Source organism: Diceros bicornis, chromosome 4 (assembly GCF_020826845.1).
Source record: "Diceros bicornis minor isolate mBicDic1 chromosome 4, mDicBic1.mat.cur, whole genome shotgun sequence".
NCBI classification, from domain to species: domain Eukaryota; kingdom Metazoa; phylum Chordata; class Mammalia; order Perissodactyla; family Rhinocerotidae; genus Diceros; species Diceros bicornis.
Genome location: NC_080743.1, coordinates 64,147,575 through 64,166,271, shown reverse-complemented (window position 1 = coordinate 64,166,271; position 18,697 = coordinate 64,147,575). Strand labels below are relative to the sequence as shown.

The following is an 18,697-nucleotide window of genomic DNA, read 5'->3' as shown; positions in this document are numbered from 1 at the left end:
TTCAGCACTTCTCCCCATCTCCTTTGAATCGTCAAATTTGTATTAGGTCATTTTCACTTACAATCATATTTGTTTATAAATTCCCTTATGCTAAAAGAATAAAAAAACCACACTAAAATAACCTTCTTTGGTCCTACATTCTTTCCAACTACAGGCCCATTTATTTCCTCCCTTTTACATCAAAACTCTGAAGGAATTGCATTGTCTTCAATTTCTTGTATTCTCTCTTGAATTCACACTAAATGACTTTTATCACCATCACTCTGCTAAGACAGATTTTTTTCCAACAAGACTAAACACTAGTATTGCCAAATCTAACAGTCAATTCTTACTCATTGTACTTGGCATGTTGGCAGCATTGGACCCAACTGATTTACTTCTCTTTCTTGGAAACCTTTTTCATCTGGCTACCAGGACACACCCTGTCATAGTTTTCATATTTTTCACTTTGTTTTTTCCCACCCAGTGTCTTTTCTCTTTCCTCTTTCTCTCAGACATGCGATGTTGGTATACTTCAAGGTTCAGCCACAGACCACTTCTGTATTTATACTTACAATGTAGTGATCTCTTCCTCTTCTGGCTTTAAAGAAGTTTTAAATCTCCAGTCCATACTTCTTTTCAAACTCCAAAGTTATATGTTCAACAATCAGTCCATTATCTCTACTTGGATCTCTACTTGGATGTCTACTTGGCATCTCAAATAGAACATGTCCCCAGCTGAACTGGTCAGTCCTCACTCAAAGGTACATCTTGGGTTTCCAAGCTGCCATCACCTCTAACTTGGACCACAACAAGATTCTGACTGGTCTATCCTGCTTCCCTTTTGGCTCTGGCAGTAGATTTTTCATACAGTAGCAGCCAAAGTAAAGATTTTAATGTATAAATCAAATCAGGTAGTCCCCTCACTCAGATGTACCTACAATGACTTTCCATTCTTCTTAGAATAAAATTCAAGTCCTTACCATAGCTTATAAGACCATGATTTCAATTTTCCTCTTAGTCATTACTCTCCAGCCACAATGGCCTGTTTTTTGTTCCTCACATATGCCAAGGTAACCCCTCCTCAGAACTCTATCCTTGATCTTATCTTAGCCCGGAGCACTCTTCTTCCAGATTCTCGTATGGCTCACTCACTCCTTCACTTCACTCATTCTTCTGCTCAAACGTCACCTTCTCAGAAAAGCTTTTCCTGACCACCCAATCTAAACAAGCTACCATTCCCTGCTGCCAGTGATGACTATCCTTTTATTCTTCTCTGCTTTTGCTTTTTCTTCAAACACTTATCACTTCCTAAAATAACGTTATACATTACTTATATACTTTTTAAATTATCTATGTTCCTCTTTGAATATAAGTTCCACGATGGTAGGAAATTTTTTGGTCACTGCTTGTTTGTTTTGAATAGTACTTTTTGCTTTCTTCTATTTAGCATTTTTACTGGTACACAATTTTCCATCCCTTATTCTTAACCTTATTTTTTAGTTTCAGATAGTGATTGGTGTTATAGAAACCATAAAATACTAATGGAGAATGTCACCTAATGAAGATGACATTGGTGGACACGACTGTAGATGAAGTGGTCAGGGAAAGAATCCCTGAGGATTATTTCTCATTTCAATTGAGGCCTGAATGATAGAGAATGAACAAGCATGAATGAAAGAATGAGAATCTGGAGAGATCACCCTCTAGACTGAAGGAATAGCAAGTATGAAGATCCTAAGCGGCAATAAACCTGCTATGTAGATACTGGACTAGTAAATAAGGGGTTAGTCATAAGAGATGAGGTCATTCTTAAAGGCATAGTGTGGCAAAGATAGGTAGGGCCTTAGAGGCCATCAGGAGGAAAGTGGATTTTATTTCAAGTGCAATGGAAATCCATTGGATAGTTTTAATTAGGGGAAGGGAGTGATCTGATTTTCATTTTTGAAAGATAACTTTGCTGTTACTTAGATAATTGAGTGGAAAAGAACAAGAATAAACAAGGAGAGTAGACAGTGAGAGAAGATTGTTTCTGGATAAGAGTAGTTTCAGTGGAGATGGAGGGAAATGGATAAATTCACGTAGGGCTGACAAAACTTGTCAGAGAATACTAGTCTAGATGGTCCCACAGACTTGTTTTCTCTCCCCTTCAGCAGTTTGGAAGAGCTGACGCCACAGTTCTAAGATACCCCAAGGGAAGAACAGGGTGACACCAGCTGAGAGCTCTCGATGTTCTGTTTTTTCTAACAAGGCTATTTCAACCTGGCATCTCCTGTTGTCACTTAGTCACTTACATGTTCCCTGTCTCTTTTATAAATATGCCATTCCTATGGCATAACTAGCCAACTTACACACAGCCTAAGCTACAGGTTAATGAGTGTTTGGGAGATTGTGTGCACTTGGCCACATTTCTACTTGAAGATTTTCTCCATATCACTTTATTTTGCTTGACACACTGAGGTGCTAGTAGTATGAATATCTTTTGTCCTTTTTGGCATAAAAATGTACAGTCAGATTCAATGCTGGAGAGGGAGAATGAGGAAAAAATCTGATTCAAAACAAACTCACTGGCTTTCGGATTGAGCAACTGGGTAGAGAAGGTGCCGTTTACGAGCTTGAGGAATGTATGCTAATATTTTTTTCATGTGTTTTACCTGGGATGATCCTAGACATCTAAACGGAAATGTCAAAAGGAGGCAGCTAGTTAGACAAGCCTGGGTCCAGAAAGGATCAGGGCAGGAATTATAAATTTGGGATTTCCCTTTATTCCTCTCAGCAATCAACTTAAAGCAACAAGACCCAATCTAAAGCAACCTTTTCTTTAGAAGAATCCGTAGAGAAAGTTGCCAAAAAGCTACCCCTCCAGAGCAAGAGTCTTAGTGCCAGATAATTCCAGGCTATAAAATGATATGATATAAAGTCAGAGGATAATTCTACCAAAACTTTAAGGAACAAATAGCTCCGATGGTCTTTAAAAAGGTGCCAAGCCTAGGAAAAAAAGGAAACCCTTCAAATTATTTTATGAAGTCAGCAGCATTGAAAAGAAAGCGTGATTTGATTAGCACACACAGACACACAAAATACTGACAAATTTCACTAAAGTAAATAAAGAGAAATGAGCAGTAGACTAAAATAACAGTATAGCATGCCAAAGTATAATACAATATTGCATGTGATAAAGAGGAAAAATCATGAATCCAAAACTCTTGGAGTTCGAATCCTTGCTTTACCACTTATGAGCTGTGTGACCTTACACCTGTTATTTAACTTCCAAGTGCCTCAGTTTCCTTTTCTGCAAAGTGGATATAATAACAGTATCCATGCTTATAAAGTGGAGATAAAAATAGTATCTAAATCATAGGATTGTTATAAACATGAAATGAATTAATTAATATACATCCTTAGAAAAATGCCTGACACATAATAAGAATTCTATACATGTTAGCTATTATTCCAGTAATACAACGAGGGTTCTGAATTTTTAAATCCTTTAATAAATTTCACTATATAGAGAACAAGAGAGAAATTATGCGACTTTCTCTTCAGATGCTGAAAAGGATATATGATAAAATGTAACATCCATTCTTTATTTAAAATATCCAATTAAATAGGATTAGATGAATAATTTCTTAACATTACAAAAATGTATGTATTTCAACTAAAAATCCAGGCTCATGTTTAATAGAGGGAAATGAGAAACACTCCCATTAAATAGAATAAGAAGACAAAATGATCACTAAAACATTTATTGTTTATCTTTTACTGCTTATACTGACCAACATAATTAAATCAAGGGAAAGAATTAAAAGGTATGAAAACTGGAAATGAAGAGGTAGAATTATAATCATTTCCAGGTGATACAATAGAATACTTGGAAAACCCAGAAGATTCAACTGAAAAATTATTATATGCATTAAAATGATTCCATAACAGCTCTGGGTTCAAATTTATCATTATCCCAGCTACATAGAAATAAAGCCAATTAAAAACATAATGGAAAAAAAGATATCATTTTCAAGTGCAAAATTATAAGAAATGTCAAAAAATGAACTTAGAAAATGTGTAAATTTAGATACAGATATAGAAAAATGAATTTCTGGTACAGGTAAGATAGTATAGACTTAATTCTGTTTACTTCTCCCCCTTAAGTACAACTATAACCCCTAGAAATAATCCAAGATGCAACCAAAGAAGAACTCTAAGAGATGGTAGGAGGGAAACGAACCTGTTTTGGACCCCAGCACTAGAGAAGCAGCACAGTGGCAGGGAATCTTAACCTCCTCCATCTCAACATTAGGCCACCTAGGTCCCTGTGTTTCCTGACCCCCAACCTGGCAACAGAAGGCAGCCCAGGTAGGCTCATTTCTAACCTGGATCAAACAAGAGTCCCTCCCACAATACCAGATGATCCCAGCGCCACTAGCAAGGGGAATTGGTCAGGGAGCCCCACTAACAATAAGTGGCCAAGGAAAGTGCTCTTCCTCCTTACAGGGCCTGTAACTCCCCCACTCCCCACCCCCTAGAGACACCCAGATTCTCCTCCCCCATCAGAAACACCAGGGCGACTGATCCCACCAACAAACTGAGTTCTGGAAACCTCTTTGGCCCTGTGAGCTTGATACTTCTCTCCACCTTCCAGAGACACAGGGTGGGGTTGGGGTGGTGAGCGAATACTAGTAGGAAAGGCTCTCCATCCCCACATGCAAGGGGATATGACTCTAATAAGTGCCTAGCTAGGGAAGTTTCTGTCCACACAGGCTGATTCGCCCTTCCACATCATCAGCCCAGCTTGAGGAATCCCTTTCTAACCCTCAGGCAGCACCAGCAGGGACTAGTGGCAGTCGTAACAGCACCAGATGAATGAAGCACAACCAAATAACAAAGAAAATGCTGTGAAAACTAAACAGTCACTGGAAACACAGCCCACAAAAGTAGGTGAGGCCCTGCATGCTAACCCTAAACTGGGCAACTACCTGCTAAAAGAAGAGATTTAAATAGAATCTAGAATCTTCTAGCATAATAGACAAAATATCCAGGATACAAACTAAAAATCAGTAACAGAAGGACAACAGGAAAACCTCTAACATGAAAATTAAGCAATGCACTTCTAATGAATCCATGGGTCAAAGACAAAGTCTCAAAGGAAATAAAAGAATACATAGAAAAGAATGAAAATTAATATACAATATATCATAACATGTGAATGCAGATAAAGCAATGCTGACAAGGGAATTTATAGCACTAAATGCTTACATTAGAAAGGAGGAAACATCTTAAATCAATAACCTAAGTTCCTACCTCAAGAAACTAGAAAAGAGGAGCAAAATAAACCCAAAGCAAGCAGAAAGAAAAAAATGATAAAAATAACAGCAGAAGTCAATAAAATAGAAAATAGTAAAATGAATGGAACAAAATTGATTCTTTGGAAAAAGTCAATAAAATTGATATATCTTCAGCAAGACTGACAAAAATTAAAAAGAGAGAAGACACAAGTCACCAATATCAGGAATGAAATAGAGGCTATCACTACAGATTCTGCAGCTATTAAAAGGATAGTAGGAAATACTATGAGCAACTTTATATTTATAAATCCAAAAACTTGGAAGAAATGGATCAAGTCCTCAAAAAAATCAAACTACAGAAACTCAACCAGATAATCTGAATAATCCTATAACTATTCAATAGATAATAATCTGAGTAGTCCTATAGGACTACTAAAGGACTGTTAAAGAAATTGAAATTGTAATTTAAAAACTCTTGACAAAGAAATCTCCAGGCACAGATGGTTTCACTGGAGAATGCTACTAAACAATGAAAGAAAAATTAACATCAAGTTTTCACAATCTCTTCTAGAAAACAGAAGAGGAGAGAACACCTATCAACTCACTTTATGAATTGATAATTTATAAGGGCAGTATTATCCTGTTACCTAAACCATACAAAGACTGCACAAATAAACTACAGATCAATATCTCTCATGAGCTTAAATGCAAAAATCCTCAACAAAATATTATCAAACCAAATCCAACAATGTAAAAAAGAATTATGCATTGTGACCAAGTTGGATTTATTCCAGAAATACAAGGCTGGATCAATAGCCACAAATCAAACAATGGTATCTACCATATTAAAAGGCTAAAGAAGAAAGATCTTATAATTATATCAACTGACACAGAAACACATTTGACAAAATCCAACACCTGTTCATGACAAAAATTTTAGCAAGTTAAGAATAGACGGGAATTACCTCAATTTAATAAAGAGCACATCCAAGGAACCTACAGATAGCATCATACTTAATGGTGAAAGACTGAAGGCTTCTCACCTAAGATCAGGAACAAGGCAAGAATGTCAACAACTACAGCCAAGTGGCAGGGTGCAAAATCAACTTACAGAAATCAGTTGCATTTCTATATACCAACGACGAACTAACAGAAAGAGAACTCAAGAAGACAATCACATTTACAATTGCAACAAAAAGAATAAAATATCTAGGAGTAAATTTAACCAAGGAAGTGAAAGACCTATACAATGAAAACTATAAGACATTATTGAGTGAAATCAATGATGACATAAAGAAATGGAAAAATGTTTCATGCACTTGGATTGGAAGAATAAACATAGTTAAAATGCCCATACTACCTAAAGCAATCTACAGATTCAATGCAATCTCAATCAGAATCCCAAGGACATTCTTCACAGAAATAGAACAAAGAATACTAACATTCATATGGGGCAAGAAAAGACCCCGTATAGCTAAAGCAATGCTGAAAAAGAAGAACAAGGCTGGAGGCACCACAATTCCTGACTTCAAAACATACTACAAAGTGATAGTAATTAAAACAGCATGGTACTGGTACAAAAACAGACACACAGATCAATGGAACATAATTGAAAGTCCAGAAATAAAACCTCATATCTATGGGCAGCTAATCTTTGACAAAGGACCTAGGGAGATACAGTGGAGAAAGGAAAGTCTCTTCAATAAATGGTGCTGGGAAAACTGGACGGCCACTTGCAAAAGAATGAAAGTAGACCACTTCTTTCACCACACACAAAAATTAACTCAAAATGGATCAAAGACCTGAAGGTGAGACCTGAAACTATAAAACTCCTGGAGGAAAATATAGATAATACACTACTCGCCATCAGCCATAAAGGGATCTTCTTGAATTCCATGTCTACTCAGACAAGGGAAACAAAAGAAAAAATAAACAAGTGGGACTTCATCAGATTAAAGAGCTTCTACAAGGCGAATGAAACTAGGATCAAAATGAATAGGGAACCCATCAGCTGGGAAAAAATATTTGCAAACCATATATCTGACAAGGGATTAATCTCCATAATATATAAAGAACTCACACAACTGAATAACAAAAAAACAAACAACCCAATCAAAAAATGGGCAGAGGAAATGAACAGACAGTTCTCCAAAGAAGCTATACAGATGGCCAGTAGGCACATGAAAAGATGCTCAACATCACTAGTCATCAGGGAAATGCAAATCAAAACCACACTAAGATATCACCTTACACCCGTTAGAATGGCTATAATCACCAAGACAAGAAGCAACAAATGCTGGAGAGGCTGTGGAGAAATGGGAACCCTAATACACTGCTGGTGGGAACACAAACTGGTGCAGCCTCTATGGAAAACAGTATGGAGATTCCTCAAAAAATTAAAAATAGAAATACCTTATGATCCAGCTATCCCACTACTGGGTATCTACCCAACGAACCTAAAATCAACAATCCAAAGAGGTTTATGCACCCCTATGTTCATTGCAGCATTATTCGCTATAGCCAAGACATGGAAGCAACCCAAGTGTCCCTCGACTGATGAATGGATAAAGAAGATGTGGTATATATATACCATTGAATACTACTCAGCCATAAATAAAGACAAAATCATCCAATTTGCAACAACATGGATGGACCTGGAGGGTATTATGTTAAGTGAAATAAGCCAGAAAGAGAAAGACAAACAGGGCATGATTTCACTCATACGTGGAAGATAAACCAACACACGCAGAGATAGAACTGTTTGGTGGTTACCAGGGGCTAGGGGGTTGGGGGGTGGGCACAAGGGGTGGAGGGATGCACTTTTATGGTGACTGATACACAATAATGTACAACAAAAATGTCACAATAAAAAAAAAAGAATGTCTGCTCTCACCACTGTTACTTAACATGGTAATGGAAGTTCTAGTTACTGTAATAAGACAAGAAAAGGAAATAAAAGGCATATAGATCTGAAAGGAGGAAATAAAACTGTCCCTATTTATGCAAATGACATAATTGTCTATGTAGAAAGACCCAAGGTATCTACAAAAATCTAGAACTAGCAAGTGAGTTAAGCAACGTCACAACATACAACATCAACATATGAAAATCAATCACATTTCTATATACTAACAGTGAATATGAGGAAACCAAAATTAAAAACATACTATCATTTATAATTTCTCCAAAGAAAATAAAATACTCAGGTATACTCTTAACAAAACATGTATAATATTTGTATTCTGAAAATTAAAAAATGCTGATGAAAGAAATCAAAGACTTAAATGCAGAGACATATTGTATGCATGGATTGGAAGACTCAACATAGTAAAGATGTCAATTCTCCTTAAATTGATCTATAAGTTTAATGTACTTCCTGTAAAATCCCAGCAAGATTTTTTGTAGACAAGCTTATTCTAAAATTGGTATGGAAATACATAGGTCTTAGAATAACTAAAATAATCTTGACAAAGAACAATAAAGTGAGAGGAATCACTCTAGCCAATATTAAGGCTTACTATACAGCTACATTAATCAGGACAGTGTAGTATTGGTAGAGCAATAGACACATAGATCACTGGAACAGAATAGAAAATCTAGAAATTGATCCACAGAAATATGCTCAACTGACTTTTGACAAATGTGCAAATGCACTTCAATGGAGGATGATAGCCTTTTAAAAAGATTGTGCTGGAGAAATTGGATATCTATAAGTAAAAATTAAACCTTCACCTAAACTCATAACTTACACACAGCTAACTCAAAATGGATCGTGAACTTAAATGTAAAACATAAAACTATATAACGTTTAGAAAAAAAATATAGACGAATGTAAAACTTCCTGATTCAAAAGAAGATTGAGCCGATCGAAAATACCACTGTGTTTTTGAATAGGGAGACTCAAGATCATGAAGATGTCAATTTTCCATAAATGAATCTATAAATTCAATAGGGTTCCAATAAAATAATACCAGAGTTTGATTTGCTTGTATGTGTGTAACTGTGCTGAGTTAGGTATATTGTGTACGTTGGGGCGGTGGAGGGGAGACGTAAATTAAACAAACTGCTTCTAAAATTTGTATGAAAAATTTAAACAAGAAAAACATCCAAAAACATTCTGAAGAAGAATAATGGCAAATAACTATCTCTATTAGATAATAAAACATAAAAAATATCTATGGTAATTAATATTGTTGACACATGGAATAAATATATGTATTCAATAGAATAAAAATTCTACATTGTTTCCACATTCCACTTTGTTTCAGAGGACTTTCATTTGCCCCAGGGAAGGGTCAACCCAAAAGAATCAGAAAAAGAACTTGGTTGATTTCAAAAAGATTTTTTAAAACTCTTAATTAAAACATTTGTCTTAAAAGCTGAAACTTTTTTTAACTTTAGCAAACTTTTCTGGAGAGAAAAGCCTCTTTTAGTTTACAAAAAATGATTTTGAATATCAAAAGCCTAAGTACTAAAGTAGTTTGAATGTGACATGTATAATGTAAACTATAGAGTTAGGATGAATTCAGGTTTTTCTGCCAAAATAAAATAAAGGCACCCAGCTTTGTGAAGACAACACTAGAGTTAACTGGATATTAGGGAAGGCCGGGTCTTGCATCTACCAGCTAAAGCCTGCTGTAGGGAAGGATCTGATAAAAGCAGAAAGGGTATGGCCCCTGCTTCCCAGGGGAGTCTCTTAGAAAAGGCCTGAATCCTGGCAGAGCAGAAATGGGTGAGTGAGTCTTGGTGACACCTCACTGAGTCCTATTCACACCATTACAGGGTCAAGAGTGCAGCTGAAGGCCTAGGTGCCCTCAAGAAGTGGCTAAGAGAAGGCCAACGGATCTATAGTAGTCACAAGGAAAATGAAGTGCAGGGACCACACTGATTAAAGAACATGGCAAGACCAGCGTCATCTCAATGGATACCAACAAGAATGGCCACTGTGGGTCATGTATCTCCATAGAATCCAACATGGGCAGGTAAGAAGTCACCATGGATCAGGTTCCTCTTCCCCCATGCTAACAAAACTAGAGCCTTGACCAGAATTTGATTCACTTCCAGGATAAGGGGGAAGAAGGAGGAAGAGCAGGATCTTGAATTTCACGGTGTTCACTCATAAAATGACTTAATCACTAAATTGCCTGAGTTTACATGAAAAAGACTTGATGGAACACTTTTCCACCAGCAGGCAGATCGGGAGCTCTGAATTACAAGGTAGATTGAATTTGCAGAACGTTTTTAAAGTTAGTTAGATTTTTATATGCCTGCTTACATAACCTATAAAATTCACAATCACTTTACACATTTTATTTGATATTTCTGTATTTCAAAAATATTTTACAATGGGAATACTGTGTACTCATGTATTTCTTATGTATCTTTTTACAAATAGCTCAGTATAGTAATTTTGATTTGCTCAGTAATTACAATTGTTAATCATTACAGTTTTATTCAACACCTATTTTGTCTCACATTTGAGTCTAAAGTTCACTTTCATTCTTTTTTATATTTTTGAAATGAGGAACAGTAAATACTCTTTTATTATTCCATTTCTAACTCATTTGCTTTAATTTTATGGGTGTTTTCATGTCAAAATCTTTTATTGTTGACTTTTTTCAGCTTTTCAGGAGTAATAAAATTACCTAATTTATCAGAAAGGTGTTATGCTGACTCTTTTTCATATTTCCATTTAATTCTCTTTCCTTGCCTTTGTGACTTGGCTTACAAAGCACAGGAGAGGACCCAATCTGAAAGACCTTTTCTAAATTATTTTTGGCTCCTCCTGATCCTTCCGTTGTTCTGCCTTCTACTCTCCCATCGCTGGAAACTCCAATTTGGATCTGCTTCTAATTTTTCTTTCTTCTTAGCCAATTTCATAGCATTCTTTCAGCAATCTGTTCGCTGAGCCATCAGTCTCCTCTTCCTCTGAGCCTGTTGTTCATCCTGTCCATAAGGGAGACATTTCTTTCAGCCCCACAAGTGATACCGGCTCAACACAAGGTTGACATGAGGGAAGCCATATTGTAGAAAAGAAGCCCTATTGTAACTTTGAATGACCACTGACTAACTAACCCAGCTGGATATACACGCTCCAGGAGATCTAACTGCTCTGTAGATTTTACGACCCCTGCTTGTGCATGTACCTCCCAGCTGCGATAAGATGATAACTTTGTTCTTTTGAGTTCCTTAGGAATGTGATGACCCCTGAACAAAGAGTCTATGCTGATAGCCATCATCAATGAAAACTGAAAGATTTGCTGTGGCAGCTCTCAGTCTGTAACACCAGAAAGTCAACATTCCTAACCCCCTCCCCTATAACCCACCAGCCTATATAACTGCTGTAAGGTTTTGTGCCCCCTTAAGATGGTTCTTTGAGACATTAGTCAGCCATCCTCCCCCTTGCTAGCAAGCTGTAATAAACTGCCCTTTCTTTTCCACCATCTTGCCTCTTGACAATTGGCTTTTGTCTCACAGCGAGCAGATCGTGACCTTTGTGCGGTAACACAAGCACTTCTTCATGTGGCTTATCTTTAGCCAGAAGAAATGAAGGATCAGACCTAGTCACGTGAGCTTTGTTTGCGTGGCCAGAGCTCCTTGTCTGTGATATGTGGTTAGGAGTCCTTGCCACTTAACTCCCCTTCTCCCCCAGCCCCAACTCCTAGTTCCCTTTCCTTTGGAGTCCCACATGTGAGTGACAGGAAACTTGCAGCAGTTTGCTTACAAATATTCTCTCTAGAAGATTTTTAGCTCATTCCAAACTCATTTCATAAAAGATATCTATATTTTTGCTTTGCTTATCTTATTAAAACATAAAGGAATTAGATTTCTGCACAATATCCTTTCCAGTAACCTCTTGTTGAAGCACCCAATTTATGATAAAAGAAGATTCAGTCGAGTGCCAATTTTAATGGGGTTTATACTTCAGCAAAGTGGACCGGTCACTTTAAATTTAAGCACAAGATAAACACTAGATCACAATCTGACCTTGCAATTATCTCCTGGAATAGAGCCAATGGGTGTCTGTTTACAGGTCTGTAGAGTGACTTGTGTTTTTATTATGTTAACAAAGAGGTTGAGGAAGTAAAAGTCAATTATTAGAGGCTAACTCACAGCTTCACTTTTGCCCTGGCTCTGACTGTGATGAAGAGACTTCACCAATCACTTGAAACCCTGGCTCTATAACTTTACCTATAAGCTTCCATCTGGAAGACATGCAGGCCTATTTGAGTAGAGATTTCATTTTAGGAAAGGGATTTCCTAACTACCACTCTCCGCAGAGCATCCTGGATTTCTTTGTTTCTCAGACTATACACAACAGGGTTCAGTAAAGGTGTTATGACCGTGTAGGTCACTAAGATTAACTGATCCTGATCTTTGGTGTTCTCTGACTTGGACTTGAAATAGGCAATGCAGGCACAGCCATAGTGGACAATGACCACAGTGAGGTGGGAGGCACAGGTGGCAAAGGTCTTCTTCCGGCATTCAGCTGAGGTGATCTTGAGAATGGTACAAATAATGAGGACATAGGATATGAAGAGGAAGGTGACAGGGGCTGTGATGGCCAAGAGGCTGATAATTAAGGTCAGGATATCATTGATGATTGGGGTAGCACAGGCCAGGTCCAACACAGGTTGAACATCACAGAAGAAATGCTCAATCAGTGTATTGCAAAAGGGCAGTCTGAAAATGGCCACAGCCCGAACCAGTGAGAGTGAGAACCTTGTGGCACAGACTGAGGATGCCAGCATGGCACAGACCCTCCAATTCATGGTGATTGAGTAACGAAGTGGATTGCAGATGGCCACATAGCGATCATACCCCATTACTCCTAGCAGGAGGCAGTAGATGATAGCAAAGCCAAGGAAGAAAAAGAGCTGAGCCACAGCCCTCCAAGGAGATAGATTGGCTCAATCCTACTAGGATGGAAAGCATGCGTAGGATAATGACCAGGGAATAGAAAGTCTCTGACGTGGAGAGGACACTTAGACAGAAGTACATGGGGGTGTGGAGGTGATGGCCAATACGGATAATAGTCACAATGATGACGTTGCCAGCCAGAGTTAGGATGTACAGGGTGAGAAACACCACAAAGAGTGTAAGCTGATGTTCTTGCAAGTTGGAGAAACCTTGAAAACAAACTCTTTTACCTCTGTATGGTTGGCTGTCTTCATTGAGGATTTCAGGTCTGAAAGATAAAGAGAAGGTCAACATCACCTCCTGGCACCAGAGACTGCCCTGACCTCTGGTGAGCACACTGTCCAGAGTAAAGATTCAATACCACAAAGACCCAGTTCAAAACTTCATGAATCAACTGCCTTTTCCAGGGACATGGCAGACTGTGTCCTAGAACTGGAAGTAAAGATACAGAAAATTTGAGCAACAATATTTGAAAGTTTGAGGTAAAGCATTTTCATGTACACCTGGGTTATTTAAAAAAAAAAAATAACCCCTTATGTATGGCCCATTAAGTTGGTCGCAAAACTTTCTTAGGACTGGATTTTTTAACAATGTAGACCACATTCTCAGGCTGTAGTGTGATGTAGTTAGAAATTGCCACAAAAAATAATGTGAAAAATTGCAAATGTTTGATAATCATGTTTGATAGTTCAAAGAGGAACTTATAATGGAAGTTAAAAAATATTTATAACTAAACAATAATAAAAGAATCACATACCAAAACATGTACAATGCATTTAGAACATTATTAGAGGGAAGTTTATAGTTTAAAATGCTTGTTTGTTATTTAAAAAAAAAAAGATACTGAAAATTAATGAGTTGAGCATCCATCCTAAGAAGTTCTAAAAACAAGACAGAAAAGAAAGTAGAAGGAAAAAAACAATAATGATAAAACAGACGTTAATGATATATAAAAGAAAGATAAAATAGGGAAGATCCACAAAGGTAAAAGTTTATAAACTTTGGGTAAAATACTAGTGAAACCGACACAGAAAAACAAATGAGGACATAAATACTCTATTATGCATGAATAAAGGGACACAATTACACAAGTTTCAGACAGAAAAAGGTGAAAAGCAACATTATGAAGAGCTTTATCTCTATGTATTTTTAAACTTCAATGGACTTGATACATTTCTAGAGAAAAAATTACTGACCAATATTGAAACAAGAAGTAGAAACCTGAAAACTATTTTAAGAAATAGAGTAGTGAAAAATCTACAGATAAACCTCCAGAAAAATTTACCAATAAATGCTATAAAACATTCAAAGATAAATTAATTTCAATCTTATACAAACTATTTTAGGTAATAGAAAAAGAGAATCCTCACCTCATTTTATGAAGCTTGAATTGTCTTGACACCAAATTTAACAAGCCAATCTCACTCACAAATATAGATGTAAAATTCTTAAGCAAAATATTGTCAAACCAAATCTAGCAATGTATAAAATGGGTATAAGACCAAGTTGGTTTTATTTCAGAATGCAAAGTTTGTTTAACATTAAAACAGTCCAATTATATATTTCCTCAAATAAACTGTTTAAAGAAAAAAAGTTATATGATTATTTCAATAGCTGCCAAAAAAGAATTTTTAAAATTCAATGTCTGCTTATGAGAAGAACCCTTAGTGAACTAAGAATAAAAGATTTTCTTTAAGCTGATAAAGAATGTGTATGGCAATTCTACAGCCAACGTATACTTAGTGGTGAGATACTGAAGCTTTCTCTTTAAGGTTAGGAACAAGATAAGAGTGACTGCTTTATCCACTTCTCAATATTGTATTGAATATTTTAGCCAGCCCAGTAAGGCAAGAAAAAGAAACTAAAGATATAAAGATTGAGAAGGAAGAAATTCTTTACAGGTGATGTGACTGTGTACATAGAAAATCCAAAAGAAACTACTCATAAATTAGAATTATTAAGAGAGTTTAGCAAGCTTTCTGATAAAAAACTAATGTAAAAAAATTATCACATTTCCGTACTTCAACAAACTGATAGCAAATTAAATTATAGGAGTTATTTATAATAGATTAAACATATGAAGTACTGAGGACTAAAGACCTTTATCAAGAAAATTACAAAATCTTAATGAAGAACACTAAAGAAGACTGAAATAAATGGAACAATAGAGCATGCTTATGAATTGGAAGATATAATATTATGAAGATTCCAATTAATCCAAAATCTATTAATTCATAGTCTATGAATTCAGTGCAATTCAATCAGAATCCCAAATGGGTTGTTTTTATTGGGTTATTTGTTGGTTTGACAACTGATACTAAAATTTACATGGAAGTATTAAGATCTAAGAGAAGCCAAAACGCTCTTGAAGAAGAAAAACAAGAAGAGAGGATTTGCCCTTCAAATATCATTACTTATTACAAGGCTGTAGTAATGAAGAAGGTGTGGTATTTGCACAGGGATAAACAATCACACCAATGGAAAACAATGGAGTTCTGAAATATGGAAACTCTTCATAACAGAGCTGGCATTGCAAATCAGTGGAAAGCATAAAATAGTCAATTAATGATCCTGGAATAGTTGGTTATCCATGTGGGACAAAATGAAATTATATTAGCTTGCACTGTAAAAAAAAAAAAGTTTCAGATGTATTAAAAACCTAAGAAGAAACAAACAAAATGCCCTATGAAATGTTTAGAAGATAAGATATGAGACTATTTTTAAAACTCGAGATAGTAAAAGATATAAAACATAAAAGAAAATAATGATAAATTACATAAAAATTAACTTCTATTTTTCAAAATAAATCACAAAAAAGAAAAAGGGAGAAACAGGGAAAAGATATTTACAACAAAAATAACATATAAAATACTGGTATCTAAAGTATCCAGAGCTTCTAAAAATCACAAAGAAAAAAAAAGATCACCTTATAATGATATGTCAAAAAAACGAATAGGAATTTCATATGAGGAAGCATAAAGGGCATGTGAACAGATTTTTAACACCATTAGTAGCCAGGGAAAAATAAGACCACAGACCACAAGCTAAGACAACAGACAATTTCACACTCATCAGACTGCAAAAAATCAAAACTCTCACAGATATAAAGCAATGTAAGCTCCAGTTCTCTTAATCGCTGGTGCTCTCTCTCATCTCCTTTGCCAAGTTTGCCAAAAAGTAAGTGGTTGTTGGTAGGAAAAAAAAAGGAAAAGGAGAATTGATTTTAAATTTTCTAAGTTTTTCCTTTTCCCATTCTGGTTTCTCTGACAGTTTTCTTGAACATTAGAGTTTCATATTTTCCCTGTATCTTGCACGATGGCTGATTGAGACCAGGCACGTGAGATCAGGTGCCTATAAAGTGAAATAGAGTATTCTCATAAGTTTCACTTTTAAATAACGGAAGAATCTATGTAAAATTGTGGAGGAGAGATAGTAAATAAGAAAAACTTTATAATCCCAGTGTTGTCATCTACCACTGATGTCCCTGATATCTTTTGAGTGAATAAGCCTGAGGCTCAGGCATCTTTCATACAGCTGCTCTCTCCCTCCCCGCTAACCTGAACCACATGCCTGAATGTTCATTCAATAGGGTTTTAATTCAGTGGAAGTGCGTGGGATTTGGAAACCTGTGTTTCACAACTGGTCTTGCCAATTACTAGATGTGTGAGTCTAAGTAGCTTATCCTTCTGAGCCTCAAATTCTCCACCTATAAAATGGGAATGTTTTACTTCCTTGGAGAGTAAATACTAAACTTTAAATTATATAGCCTGTCTTAATTGGCTAGCATATAGTATATTTTAACCAAATGTTAGTTTCTGCATTTACATTTACTAATTACTTCAGACTTTCGGAGTGTAAGGGCCAACTTTATTGTTCCATCAGTGTTTAAGGTCTATATGCTGCTTTGACTCCCCTTACTTATTATGCTCAATTCTGGGTTAGGTTCTTTGCTCTGCTTCCATTCAGCAATGTAACATAGGGGCATCCAGGTCACTACTTCCAGGAAAACATGTTTGGCATAATGCATGTGTGTGTGTGTGATATGGCTGTGAATCGGGCTGGAGCTTGGGATTCTTGAGAGATAGGTGCTAGACTTGCCACAGAAGAAAACAGAAAAGGGAATACAACGTTCCTCTGAAACTTGCCCTCCCCCCAGTCATTGGTAGCTTTGTTAGGAACAAAAGGAAATTGGGCAATACTTACCGAGTCCATGAACCTGCCTCTCCACAGAGACATCAAAAACAACCCAGAACAGGATACAGTGATTTCCTCTGCTTTTTAATGTTTTCCTAAAGAAGGCTCATCAACTTTTGTGTATCTGTGCTACATGTATCAGTAACCCAGCTGAGACACAATATCTTCCTCCACTATTGAGATCTTTCAAGAGCAAAGGATTCAGGGTGCAGGGTAAAGAGAGCCGGGTTCCCGAGTTATCTCTGCTGTGAACTCAAAGTGTGATATTAGGCAACTCCTTTCCCCTTTTTGGAATTAAGTTTCCTCACATTTCTACCACATAGTTGTTTTTGAATAGTAGAAGTATCATTACTTTGAAGAATGAAGGAAACTGTAGAATGCAGAAAACTCACTCATATACATTTCTACCATCTTTTTAGAGAAAAGAACAACTCACCGAAAGTCAGACTGAGGATTGGAAAACTAACAAGATTAATTGTCTATGTCCCTTCTTAATGATAATGGTTTGCCAATATTTAGTTCATCCACCCATGTTTTCCTATATTGTTCTTTCGTTTTCTCTGGCAATCTCTCAACTTCTGCAACTTAATAAACTCTATAAACTTGATCCTTTCCTGTCTACATGTATGCCCATTTTCTGTCTTTCTTTTGCTTGAGTGCTTCATATGCTCCATCTGTACGAAATGTCCCAGTGGAAGAGACCATGTTCTCCACCTCTCACTCCCCTATAGCTCTGAAGTCTAGATTCTTACTTCAATACTTTGCTCTGATTTCTGTGTGCCAAAGGCAGGGCTGTTGTATGTATCTGGCAGAGGTATGGGTCTCCTCCTTCAGATTAGAAGTACCTAAAGAGTATTCTTTCATTTATCTGTTCATTTAACACATAGATATCAAAAGCTTAACATATGGCAAAAATTGGCTAAGTTCTGCATATGTGGAAATGACTAAGTATGATCTCTCTCATCAGAAAGCTTACAATTTAGTTGAAAAGTCAAATGACAAATGATATCAACTGAATGTGACAAATGATGTCATATAAGAGTGCATAGAATGCTGAGAGAATTAAGATGGGAGGGATGCCTAGATGGAAAGATGGTGGTAAGAATCACCTCAAGAGAAACTTAAAAAAACTGAACCTCTCCTCCACCCCACTGCACAAGTCATACATATTTATCATGGACATTTTGGAAAATTCAGGAGACAGTAGAAATTTACCCATAATTATACCATGTAAAATCACACACTACTAACATTTAGATAACTTCCATTCAGCTTTTTTTCTTTGCACATTTTCATATATTCGAGATAATTTTGTATATACT

The 18,697-nt window shown here is 36.4% G+C and overlaps 1 pseudogene; it reads right to left on the bottom strand.

Annotated features, from left to right (window-relative positions):
- Positions 1-12,382: 12,382 nt before the first annotated feature.
- On the bottom strand, positions 12,383-13,563 carry LOC131403441 (olfactory receptor 10J1-like; annotated as a pseudogene).
- Between the last annotated feature and the right edge of the window lie 5,134 nt (positions 13,564-18,697).